The sequence below is a fragment of the Marmota flaviventris genome, chromosome 17, assembly GCF_047511675.1.
Source record: "Marmota flaviventris isolate mMarFla1 chromosome 17, mMarFla1.hap1, whole genome shotgun sequence".
NCBI classification, from domain to species: Eukaryota; Metazoa; Chordata; class Mammalia; order Rodentia; family Sciuridae; genus Marmota; species Marmota flaviventris.
In genome coordinates this window covers 29,012,955-29,027,075 of record NC_092514.1, presented here as the reverse complement: position 1 = coordinate 29,027,075, position 14,121 = coordinate 29,012,955, and the positions used below count along the sequence as shown (strand labels likewise).

The 14,121-nt window shown below is 35.2% G+C and overlaps 1 protein-coding gene across 3 annotated transcripts in view; it reads right to left on the bottom strand.

Moving 5' to 3' along the window:
• Ube2g1 (ubiquitin conjugating enzyme E2 G1) overlaps nt 1–14,121 on the bottom strand; it is a 94,966-nt gene that overhangs the window by 46,497 nt on the left and 34,348 nt on the right. The window contains exons 1-2 of one of the 3 annotated variants that reach the window (XM_071603978.1): nt 9,918–10,160; nt 8,413–8,550 (exon numbers count right to left, since the gene is read on the bottom strand). The exons of the other annotated variants lie outside the window; for them this stretch is intronic. The gene's annotated coding sequence lies outside the window, so the exon portion shown is untranslated. Of the gene's footprint in view, nt 1–8,412; nt 8,551–9,917; nt 10,161–14,121 lie in introns of those variants that run through there. 3 annotated transcript variants of the gene reach the window in all.

Genomic DNA, 14,121 nt, shown 5'->3' with positions numbered 1-14,121 from the left:
GGGTTCAATCCCTGGTACCAAAAAACAGAAAATGTGCTCACTGGTAAGTTTAATAATGTTAAATAATTAAATAACTCGTTTAATTTTTTTTAATAGTGGGAGAAATGCTTGGTAAATTGTTACATAGATTTTTGGGGGAGGGGGTGCCAGGGATTGAACTCAGGGGCACTCAACCACTGAGCCACATCCCCAGCCCTACTTTTATATTTAGAGACAAGGTCTCACTGAGTTGCTTAGCTCCTTGCCATTGATGAGGCTGTCTTTGAACTAGTGATCCTCCTGCCTCAGCCTCTCAAGCCACTGGGATTACAGTGCACCACCACACACCAGCCTAGATGTGTTTTTTTAAAAGCCTGTCCTAGGGCTGAGGTTATAGCTCAGTTGGTAGAGTGCTTGCCTTGTATGCACAAGGCCCTGGGGTTCAATCCCCAGCACCACCAAAAAAAAAAAAAAAAGCCTGACATATTTTTACAATCAGAAAATAAAGTTATTTCAGGGCTGGGGATACAGCTCAGTGGTAGAGACTTGCCTAGAATTCAAAGACCTTGTTCTCGTTCCCACTACAAAAAGAAAAGAAAAGGCTATTCCATGCCAAAAGGGGCACTGAGTTTATTATATTCAACCCACACATTCCTTCCCTTACCAAGGCTCCCCTTTCCTGAACCAATCATCCAGGTTCAAGGTTAGTCATCATCAACCATTCCTTTTTAATATTTTTTTAGGTGTCAATGGACATTTATTTATTTATGTGGTACTGAGAATCGAACCCACATGCTAGTCAAGCGTTCTACCACTGAGCCACAACCCCAGTCCTCAACCATTCCTTTTATCTGTCCATTCAGTGTAAATATCCATCTTGTCACCTGCCCGACATCCTTCCCTTCCTTTCAAAACATTGCTATAGGTTTTACCTTAAAATAAAACTATTCCCACTGTCTTCTACTCATATTAAAGGTGGTCTTCTGCGTTTACTCTAAGGATGCTTTTTGAGGATATTGTGAGGGAGGGCATTCAGGAGAAATAGAATTATTTCTATTTTAGTAATATTTAGGCTTTTAGTAATATTTAGGCTTTTTCAGAGAATGTAGGTTTTTTTTTTTTTTTTTTTTGTATCTTATCCTCACCATGAATTGTGTAATCGATTAAATCTGCCTCTGCAGTCTGGCTGTGAGAAAGCTTAGAAGAGCCTATTTACACCAGCAATAGGTCCACAGAATTACTTGGCATGTATTTTTTTTTTTATAATCCTAACAAATACTTTGACTCTACTCATTTTTTTTTTTTGCCTTTTGTTCTCATTTCTAATTGCTGTCAATTTGTTTGAATTTACTTATTCAAAAATTATTTATTGATAGTATGTGTCAGGTTTGGGAATACAGCAATAAAGAAGATACACAGGGGCTGGGGATGTGGCTCAAGCGGTAGCGCGCTCGCCTGGCATGCGTGCGGCCCGGGTTCAATCCTCAGCACCACATACAAACAAAGATGTTGTGTCCTCCGAAAACTAAAAAATAAATATTAAAATATTAAAAAAAAAAGAAGATACACAAATACATATTAACTGGTGATGACTTCCTAATAAAAAAGTGTACACGGGGTAAGGGAAAAGATAATGACATGGGTGCATGATAGTAGTTTACAAAATCTTTAAAGTGGGAGCACATAGGGATATTGACATATTCCAAGAATTCCTAATAAACTACCATAAACCACTTTCAGAATAAGATGGGAAAAACAACAGCTCAACAACTCACCAAACAAAAAAAAATTTAAGCAACACTTTTATCAAAGCATACCCTCTATCCAAAAATCTTTCTAATGATGATAGTTGTACAATGTGATGTTTAATGTGCCACTGAACTGCACACTTACAAAGTACTCATAATTATGTAAATTTATCATAAAATTATGTAATTTTATCATAATTTTTAAAAGCCTTTTAGATTCTCTGTCAAATTCCTCAGACAGACCCTTCTCCAAATTTTTTTTATTCTAATGTGTTATATGACAGCAGAATGCATTATAATTCATATTACACATATAGAACACAATTTTTCATATCTCGGGTTGCATACACTTCCAAAATCTTAATTACACTTCAATCCTTATCCTCTCCTCTGAATTACTGACACCCTGAAAACATTCTGGGCTTATGAATCCCTTCATTCCTTCCTTACTTAAGCTTTGGAGACTCTCATCTTTCACTCCTGGTTTTCTCCTTCCTCCCTGAACACATCTTTTCAGTGTTTAAAGGTTCATTTTCCTTGTCTTCTATTTGTTCAACAATCTTCCTCCAGGCACTTACACTCAAAGACTTCAAAAATTTTACCTTCTATATAGGATAACTTCCAATTTTATCTTTCAAAAGCCCTAAAAATCATTTCCCAGTAGTGATTGTCTTACCAGAAACTCAACCTAAATCATCCTCCCCCTTAAACCTGTTATTCAATTTCACTCTTTTTTTTAAGAGTTTATTTTTTTATTTTTAGTTGTAAGATAGACACAGTACCTTTATTTTATTTGTTTATTTTCATGTGGTGCTGGGGATCGAACTCAGTGCCTCATGCATGCTAGGCAAGTGCTCTGCCACTGAGCCACAACTCCAGCCCCTCAATTTCACTTTTTCAATTATTTCCCTTCAGTCACCCAACCTTGAATCTGGCAATCACCACCTACTGATCTCTTCCTTATACCCTATATCCACACCTATTGATGCCTGTTCTCCAAGTGTCTTCCCTAACAATCCATCCTACAAATGGCCACTAGAATAACCTTTACTAGACATAGTTTCGGTAATTAATACAGTATTCAAAGTCCTCTATGAGCTGCCTTCAAAATATAACACCCTTTTCATCTTATCTCTTTTTGTATACATTTCCCCATTTCTTAGCTCAGAAGCAGAATGCTCCTAGGTTTAATCACTAGCATCAAAAAAGAAAAAGGAAAAGACTCATCAGGGAAAGGCAAATCAAAACCATAATAAGATATCATTTCACACCCATTAAGATGATTATTATTAAACATACACACACAGAAGTTAACAAGCATTGACGAAATGTAGAGAAACTGAAAGCCTTATATACTAATGATGGGAATATAAAATGCTGCAGCAATTGTGGAAGGCGGTACAGTATATCCTCAAAAAAATTAAACACAGAATTAATTACCTACCATATGATCGTGCAATTCCAATCAGGTTATATATCCAAAATAATTAAAAGCAGGGGCTCAAACAGATATTTGTACAACTATGTTCACAACAACATTAGTAACAGCAGCCAAAATGTAGAAACAACACAAGCACCATTAACAAATGAATGGATAAACTAAATATAATATATACATACAATGGAATATTATTCCAGATTTTAAAAGGGATGAAATATGATACATTCTACAACATGGATGAAGTTAGGTAACAGAAAGACACAAAAAGACAAATATTATATGTTTCTACTTACACAAAGTACCCAACAGTAATCAAATTCATAAAATAGGAAATAGAATGGGGGTTGCCAGGGACTGAGGATAGAGGAAGATGGAGAGTTATTATTTTATGGGTACAGAGTTTCATGAGGATCATGAAAAAGTTCTGGAAAAATAGTGGGACAGCTGTACAAAAATGTGGATGAACTTAATGCCACTGAACCATACATTTAAAATAGTAAATTTTATGTTATATGTATTTCATTGTATCTTACTACAACCAAAAAGAATGAATACAACATGTAAATTAGACAAATGTGGAGCACACTAGATGGAAACCAAGTGTCTTTCTATCCCCTTGAACAGCTGATCCTACCCTTAAGCTTTTTGATGTGGCCCACACCCAAAGATGACACCATTACTACAAATCATAAAATTTCTCAATACTGTATTCAGCAAGCATACCAGCCAAAAACACACATACACAATGAGACATTTGCCCTCCTTGCCTTAGTATGACCTAGAAAGCCCTTCTCTTTCTTCTGTAGGAACCCTTTCTCCTTTGCTTTCTGTGGAGCTTCTCCCTAGATGAAAGGCCCATTTTTGTCTGTGTACAGTGTTAGTACACTAACACTGTCAATCCCCATGTTACACACACAAAGTAACTCCAAATGGATCATAAAAACAAAATTCTTAGTTTAGGAAATGATATGAAATTCCACCAAAGTTGCAAGCCATCATTTCACAAAGTGGTAACTCAAAGCCTGGACTAGAATAATGATGGTCAGTCTGGTTCTCCCCACTGAGAACCAGAACAAGAACCAGCATAAAACAATTAACCAAACTTGTTTTATGGATGAATGGAAGAGAGGGAGGCAGGGACACCGGGAGGGGGAGGGAAGAAGTGAACCAAACAAACCAAGCTAAAAAAAAAAAAAATTATTTTATTTGTTTTTTATTTTTTATTCTTTTGGTGGTGGTACAAGGGATTAACCCAGGGTACTACCACTGAGCAACATCCCCAGCCATTTTTAATTTTTATTTTGAGACAAAGTCTCACTACACTGCTGAGGCTGGCCTCAAACTTGCGATCTTCCTATTTTAGACTCCTGAGTGACTAGGATTACAGGTGTGCACCACCATGCCCAGATCAAATCAACTTTTTAAGCAAATGTACCTTTACAATTATTTTGTTTTCCAGAATGCTAGTTTTCTGCAAAAGCACTTTTAGTACTTTATGTACACTAAAATCTCTCCCCTGAGTTGAGTGGTTTAGTGGACATAATAAATGTCAAATGAATTAACAGTATTTTCACTAACAAAGATACAGTAATGTCTAAGATTCTGGGATGGATTCTCTGCCCTGCACCCTGACTGTGAGAGTGAAGGTGCTGAAATAAGATAATAGGATGCTATCATGCTTGCTTCTTGACTTCCTTATTCATTCTGCTATATCAAAGCTTTGGCTTCTGATACAGAACAATTTATTTGTGAGGTACCAAGAACTCATGAGATAACCCTGAAACAGCTTATAGACTTATTCAACCTTTTTTTTTTTTTTTGGTGGGGGCGTGGTTTACGAGGGACTGAACCCAGGGGCACTTTACCAGTGAACTACATCCTCACATCTTTTTATTTTGAGACAGGGTCTCACTAAATTGCTTAGGGCATTCCTAAATTGCTGAGGCTAGTTTTGAACTTGAGATCCTCTGGTGTCAGCCTCCAGAATCACTAGGATTACAGGAGTATGCCAACTTGTTTTAAAAATCTAAATGAGAAACCAATGTGACTGCCACTTTGATAGACTCTTTCTTGTGCTGCATTACAAATGACAATGAAGACAACACTGCATCAAAACCATGAGAAATGTTTATATAAACAAGCAGCGTAACATACATATTACTTTTTTTAAAATGCACTATTTTAAAAGGGACTAAAACGCACCAAAACCAAAAGTAACTCTATCCGGTAAAATCAGAGTAAGATTATTCTCTTTCTACCATTAAGTAACCTCTCAGGAAAAGATATTATTTCTAAAATTCAAAACCTTTATAATACATTACATATTCAAAACATTTTTACAGTTAAGGATTTTAAAGACCACTGAAAATAAGGATCTTTTCAAATAATTGAATCATCTGAGTAATCAATTTCTTTCTTTCCAGTGTAACTTTTTTCACTATGTTGCCTAGTATATTGCCATTTAGGCATTTTGTTTTTTTAAGGTGTGGGTTTTTTTTAAAAAGCATTTAAATATGTTGCTACTTATAAATAATCTAAATGTTACTAAAGTTTCCTTAGTCATTAAGTAAATTAATCTCCCCCTCCTTAACTATAACCAGTAGAAGTTTCTAATGGGATTATGCCAAAGGTGAGAAATTCCTCCCGACTCATCAGGGGAAAACTTAAGTCTCAACCCCTTTCAGTGGAAAGACTAGTTTGGTCAGGTTACCCAAAGCAATGAGTTATATCTCATCTCTACAACGTTTTTACTCATTATAAAATACTTTCATTGAGGTATCTAATAATTTAGCACCTTCTATGGTATAAGGCAAGTGACTGGTCATATAGAGGCTGCAATAATCCAAAATCTAAATTATCATTTATCATAATTATCATTTGGATTTTCTTTCTTTTTGTCTTTTAGTACAGGGATTGAACCCAAGTGTGCTTTGCCACTGAGCCACATCCTTAACTCTTTTATTTTGAGTCAGGGTCTCTTCAGGTTGCTGAGGCTGGTCTTTAACTTGGGATCCTCAGGCCTAAGCCTCTGGAGCTGCTGGGCATAATGGATTTTCTAAACAAGCCAAAGGCCAATTTCTAAAGCAGATGCCGTCAACTTTCTCAAACAAACTTTTCCATAACCCCTACACCTTCAAATTCAAAGCTATCTTTAAAATATTCACTGTGTTATCTAATTTTAGGAATGAGAACCATCTTTCTAAGTCATCTACAGAAAACACAGGAGGTAGCAGGGTGGCCAAAGCTGTCACCCCAGTAAACAAGGAGAAATGCAAAAGAATAGTGAAAGAAATTTAAGGAGACCCTGACACAAAATAAAAAATAAAAATGGGGCTGAGGCTATAACTCAGTGGTAAAGTGCCCCCTTGGTTAAATCCCTAGGGAGGGAGGAAGGAGGGAAGAAAAAGGAAAGAAAGGAGAGAGAAAAAAGAAAATAAAATGCTGGAAAGCCAAATTGATTAGATGATTTAAAAAATAAAAGTTCCACATGTAAAAACAGACTTAAAAAATGAAAAAAGGCATGGTGGCACATGCCTATGATCCCAACAGCTCCAGAGGCTAAGGCAGGACGATAGAGAATTCAAAGCCAGCCTCAGCAACTCAGCTAGACCCTGTCTCTAAATAAAATACAAAAAAGGGCTGGGGTGTAGCTCAGTGGTTAAGTGCCCTGATTTCAATCCCCAGTAACACACACACACACACAAAAAAAAAAAAAAAACTGAAAGTCAGCTGGAGCCTAATGGTACACGCCTGTAATTCTGACTACTTGGGAAACTGAGACAAGAGGATCACAAGTCTGAAGCCAGCCTCCTCAATTTATCTAGATCCTATCTCAAAATAAAACAATAATAAGAAAGCAGTTCAGTGGCAGAGTGCTTGCCTAGCATGCATGAGCATAATGTCAAGGGTCCAAACCCATCTCCCTCCAAAAAAACGAAAAGGCAAGAACTAGGAATTTAGCTAAGTTGTAGGGTATCTGCCTAGCATGCACAAGTCCCTTCTTTGGATACCTAGGTACCATCAAAAAAGGAGAAGGTGATGAAGGAGAAAAAGAAAAAGCAAATTATGCTCTTACAAACCCTTAAAACACTCAAAATGGTAAAGATCTTTTGGTAATTTTCTTTAAAAACTTTCTTTTTCTTTATTTTCTGATACTGTGGGTTGAACCCAGGGGCACTTAACTACTGAGCGACATCCCCCAGCCTTTTTTATTTTTTGAGACAGAGACTTGCTAAGTTGCTTAGGGCCCTGCTAAATTGCTGAGGCTGGCTTTGAACTTGCAGTCCTCATGCCTCAGTATCCCAAGTCGCTGGGACAACAGGCATGAACCACCACATCCAGCTCTTATTTTCTTTTTACCTAACAGAATCAAATACTTTTTTTTAAAGTTCTCAATAATGCTAAGAACATAGTACAAAGTGGCAGTTTACTGTAATGACGGTTGATTCCATCAAATTAGCAAGTCTTTTCTAGAAAGCAATCAGTAATATTAAGAAATTCAAAGAATGCTTATCTTCTTTGATTCAACAATAACCACTACTGAAAATTTATCCTGAGAGAAATAATCAACTATTACACAAAACTGTTTTTCATAGGAAAAATCTGCAGTTATTTAAGTAATTTATAATTTTAAAAATGTAAAAGTTGACATAAGAATGCTATACATCTATTTTAAATTACTTTGAGCCAGGTGGCACACGCCTGTAATCCCAGCAGGCTTAGGAGGCTGAGACAAGAGAATCAAAAGAGTTCAAAGCCAGCCTCAGCAACTTAGCAAGCACTAAGCAACTCACTGAGACCCTGTCTCTGATAAAATACAAAATAGTGGTTGAGTGCCCCTGAGTTCAATTCCCAGTACAAAAAAAAATTTTTTTTTTGGAAAGAGTATCTGATAACATGCGAAAATTTTACAATTTCTTAAAAAGATAAAATAGTGTAAATATATTTCAGTCTGAAAAAACAAATACTGTAGGTAGTTTAAAGAACAAAAGGAGGGGGAGCTTTGGCCTACACTACTAGTTTGTCTTCAAGTTCAAAGTGCTAATATAAGCTCATGTGTATACCATTTCTTCCCATTAAAAACCTAAGTAAATAAATTTTTAAAAAACATTTAAAACAATTTTAACTATAAATTCTTTTAAAAAAAATACTAGTTAATTTGCCCATGATTCTGAAAGATGGAGACAGATGGAAGAATGTGAACTGATAAGCAGAGTGGAGGGAGCAGAAGAGCAGAATACTCACAGAGGGACTGCAGCGAAGGCTAATCTTCTGGGTAGAACCCCAGAGAGGCGCCAGGTCAGTGACTGTCGAACGAGGAAGGTCAGTAGTGAGAAGTGGGACTGAAAACATCTGTCATAGCAAGAAGTCAACAGAGAATGTCTAAAGTTGATAAACCAAAAAAATAAACACTATCAGCATATTATTTAGAAGCATGGAGTTAAGCCCCCAGGAGATCTGAACCAAAAAGGTTTTTTAAAAGCAGCTGCTTCTGGGGAATGGGGCTCTTTATTATTAGGCCTTTTGATTTATGGGTATTTGATTATTTGACTTTTTAAAGCTAGATATACACAGAAAACTGATTTTTAATTTTTTATTCTTTGGTTACATTTTGTTCGTTTTCCATTAAAGGCACAACTCTAGAATTTGTTCTCTTAATGTTAAATGAGAGACTATATCTCATTTGGCAGTGTTTTTCAACTATAAGTTGTGCAGTCATGAAACAGATCTACTGGGATTTAACGAGCATTTCATTTTACTAAGAGAAAAATAAAAATAAGGATATTGTTGGTAAAGCTTTCATTTCAGTTATAGACGTTTATTTAAATGTGTACACTGAAGTGCTTTGTCAAATCTTATTGAGTCTGTTCTCAACCTAGCAGTGAAAGTAACCTTGTAAAAAATGTAAATTCCAATCATGTGTTGTATTTCTTCTCTGTGATGGCCCACAAGGCTCTTCAAAGTTAACAGCACCTCTCTCCAATTTTCTGATTCTGGGCTTAAGCTAAGGGCTCGTCACCTTCCTCCAAAATTCAAGTAAGTCCCCACTTCAGGGCCTTGGTGCTTATTCACTCTCTCATCTAATGCAATTACTCATTGAAATGTCACCCTATTATAAATTATAACCCCCAAATCCTTACAAGCTCCCTATTTTATTCCCTTTCCATTTTACTTTCCACATAGTATTATTAATTTTGTCTAACTTCCCTACTTTAACTAGAACATGCAAGCTCTGGAAGGGCCTAGATTTTTGTTTGTTTACTGATGTCATCCCATGACTTATTGTAGTCTGATAGTAAGTATTAGTTGAATTAATGGATTAGTTGAAAATACATACCACCTTAGGAAGCCAAATTATTGACAATCAAGCAAAACAGTTTGAGAACCCAAAGAAATACTTATAACAACTTTAATTTTTGAGGATAAGCTCTGAACTATAAATTCCAGCTGTTCACAATATGGAATAAGCACATTCTGAATAAGCAAGACTATTGAAATAACCTTGTTAACACTAATAATGGCTCACATAAAGAATACTTGTATCCTAGCCATCATTTAAAAAAAGAAAAGAAAAATTCATGGGAGAACCTGTTCCCTAAACAGGTAAGCTACTTTAAAGTACAGAAGTTTTACAGCTTTTTTTTATAGATCACAGTGAAAGTCTCTCTCTCGATAATCACAACTTGCTTACAGTCACAGTTTTCACTATTTCCTTCAACCCTGAATGAAGATCATGGGTCATTGATTACCTTCATTTCTTCAGAATAAGACAAAGAACATCGGCATTCAGCATAAATTCATGAAGAAAATCTTTTCATTGTGGTACACATGGATGGCAAAGAATCTGTGATTCATGGTTTCCAGGAATTTTCTCTATTCCACATTGTAACTTACTGAATAAAAGATAGCCTCAGCAGATTTTCAATGATTAACAGGGAAAAAGTCATTGAACACTCTCCCACACACAGAAGCATATGGCAAAAACAGATTCCAAAAGGTACAAAAGAAGTTTATCCAACTGTCCAAAAATAAGTACATTTAAAGCCTGAAAAAAAAAAAAAAAGAGGCTTTTCCAGATCTCACACCATTAATAAAACACAACAGCTAATAGCATGTGATAAAACCATTTACCAATCACTTGTTTTGTGTTTTTGGGAGATAAATATTGATAGTAGTTGCTTTGCAACTGTTTTTAACCCATCTTCTCAAAAACAATGTGGTTTTACCTGTTTCTACTGTAAGAAGTAAAAGGCTTTTTTAAAAGGAGGGAAGTAAATGAGACAAGTTGAAAGGGCAGCTCACAGACATAAATAAATAAAACTGAATGAAGTACTGAAGTCATAGCAAAATGAAAACCACATTAGATACAGGAAGCAGGAGACTTGATATTGATGAAAACAAATTTATGAAATCAAAGATAATGGAGAGCATTATATAGACCACAATAGAAAAGAACAAAGGAACATTTTTTTAAATGAAATGGAAGACAGGAAATGAAGATGAACAATAATAAAACTGATTTTTGTTGAAGAAAAATAAAAACAAAAGCATATTAAAATATATATAAGAAAGTATCCCTGAGTCCACAGTTTAAATGGCTTACCATGTAACAGGAAAATGTAATAGAGAATCACACCAAGACCGAGATATATCCTGATGAAGTTACTGAACTTCAAGGATAAAGAAAGAATTCTACCAATACCCAGGCAGAAGTAGGTCACCTACAAAGGGAAAAAAACAGTCAGGCTGGCCCCAGACTTCACTAGAATAATCCTAGATGCCAGAAGACAAGGAAAAATGTCTACTGAGTATTAAGGGAAACCTTTCTCAAAAATTCTGTAACCAGCCAAAACATCATTTCACTTTTGAAAGTCACTGGCAGATATTTTCAAACAAAGAACTTGTAACAATACAGAGATGCAACCACTTCTGAAAAATCTATTTTGTGAATAATAATAAGATTTAAGTACATTACAGCTATAGATTTATAACCACAGAATTACAAACTACCTTATTTCTTCATCTGTTCTAAAACATACTTTTTCACAATTTAATATATCTGAAATCAGCATGTACATTACAACTGATGATGTATTATAATTTCTTTGACATTTAACCGTATTAGTGGCATACAAAATAACTAACCATAGAACAAATCAATGATACCTTAAGAATAATGAGGCTGGGTTTGTGGCTCAGCGGTAGAGTGCTCGCCTCACATGTGCAAGGCCCTGGATTCGATCCTCAGTACCACATAAAAATAAATAAACAAAACAAAGGTATGGTTTAAAAAAAAATTGAAAGGATAGAAATTGATATAGAGCTTGAAAACAAGCAGGATTGCCTATTCTCATATCCAGCAAGCAGATTGGAAAAAAAAAAAAAAAAAGACAATGAAACACAGTACGTAACTTCCAAAATAAGAGAAAAAATAAAACAAACCATGTAGTTTAAAAGAAGAAAAAGATGGGGCTGGGGATGTGGCTCAAGTGGTAGCGCGCTCGCCTGGCATGCGTGCGGCCCGCGTTCGATCCTCAGCACCACATACAAACAAAGATGTTGTGTCCGCCGAAAAACTAAAAATAAATAAATAAATTCTCTCTCTCTCTCTCTCCCTCTCCTCTCTCTTTAAAAAAAAATAAATAAATAAAATAAAATAAAAGAAGAAAAAGAAAATCAAGCAAAAAGACAAGTAACAGCAACAGCAAAAATAGACTAATATAATAGAAATAAAACCAAATATACAACATTAATGTAAATGATTAGTAGCATCTCAAATTGGGTCCAAAAGACTAACCTTGATCCAACTACATGAGATCTACAAGAGATAAACCTAAAATAGAGACTTTGAGAAGTTAAAAGTAAAAGGTTAGACAAAAGTATACCAGGCAAGTATAAACACCTTTTTAAAATCCACTGAATTCAAAATGAAAGAACATTTATAAAGGAGGCATAAAGAAGGTCACTTTTTATAATGATCAAGATCATAAAAGATACAATGTTTATAAGCCTATGTATATCAAAATCTTCATAATATGTAGTTGGGGCCAAAACTTTTTGATACAAGAAAAACCTTTGGATAGAAATTTTTAAAAAGACGACAATCACCATTTCAATCCTGAAAGATCAAATAAACCAAATGATAAAACAGCTGGACATATGATGAGAAGAGACCAAATCTACGGAAGAGTTACAAAAATTGATTATCTATTCAGACCACGGACACCTCAAAAATTCAAAAAGGAAAAATAGTCTTGACCACAATCTGACGATGAAGCAATTATACTACTTCCCTTAATGTGGTAAACTTGATGATTTTGTAATCATTCTTTAAATTATCAAAGATGGAAATCAAAATCAATAATTGTCTAAAAAATAAATAATTATAAAAACCACCTATAGGGCTGGGGTTGTAGCTCAGTGGTAAAGTATTTGCCTCACATGTGTGAGGCCCTGGGTTCGATCCTCAGCACCGCATAAAAATAAATAAAAATAAAGATATTGTGTCCATCTACAATTTTAAAAAAAATTTTAAACCAACCTATATAAAAATCTTTATTTGGTACACAAATAAATCTCTATTTGGAGGACATTTCATAACCTAAAACTTTCAACTGATCAAGAATTAAAATTAAATGTAGTAAGCCAGATACAGTAGCTCACGCCTGTAATCCCAGCAGCTAAGGCTGAGGCAGGAGGATTTCGAGTTCAAAACCAGTCTCAGCAATATGGAGGCACTAAACAAGTCAGTGAGACCCTATCTCTAAATAAGATACAAAATAGGGCTGAGGATGTGGCTCAGTGGTTGAGTGCCCCTGAGTTCAATCCCCAGTACGTACGTACGTACGTACATACATACATACATACATACATAAAGTTAATAAGGTGAAAAACAGAAATACTACAATTTTAAAAGTCACGTACGACAAAACAAAAGATACCGGTTATGACATCCTTATAATGGTCTGTAAGGCCCTGCAGAACCTGGCAATGCCATACAGCTTGTCCCTTAGCTACCTTACCTTCTACTACTCTCCTCTTTGTGGAGTTTAACTTCCAACATGTATAATAACAAGTCTTAACATCCCATTACCAGAATTTCCAGAAACAGAGAACATAAAAAATAGAAAAGGATATTATTTATAAGAAGGGTAGACATCACACACACACACACACACACACACACACACACACAAAAAAAAAAAAAAAAAAAAAGCACTTCAGAACTCCAAATCCTAAAAGCTTCCAAATAGAAAAGATTTTGAGGGCTGGGGATGTGACTCAAGCGGTAACGCGCTCACCTGGCATGCGCGGGGCGCTGGGTTCGATCTTCAGCACCACATAAAAATAAAGATGTTGTGTCCAACGAAAACTGAAAAATAAATATTAAAAAATATTCTCTCCCTCCCTCTCTCTCTCAAAAAAAAAAAAGAAAAGATTTTGACATTAAAAAATTTTTTTTCAAACAAAATTGGTACTGAGCTTCCAAGTGAAAAGGGACAATGGCAGCTATTTACCTATTTGTCCAAAATTGACAAAAATAAATTTTGAAAACAAGATGATATAAATGAAAAACAGTTCTACAACTATAATAACTAACATAGTATAATATGGACCTGAAGATCTAAATAACAAAATAGATTCCAGAAATAAACCAAAATCACAGGGAATTTAATATGTAATGAATCTGATTTCTTCTTCAAATTAAGAAAAAGAAATCATTAGTCAAAATGATATTTTAGGAAAACTGGTTAGCTATTACTGGAAATGAAGTCTATCTCTACCAAATCCTTACAACAAAAAAAGTATAAGTCAGGTTTGGTGGTGTAGGCCTAAATCCCAGCTACTGAAAAGGTTGAGGCAGGAGGATCCCAAGTACAAGGCCAGCCTGGGTAACTCAGTGTGACTGTTTCAAAATAAAAAAAAAAATAGAAAGGAATGGAATGTATCAAG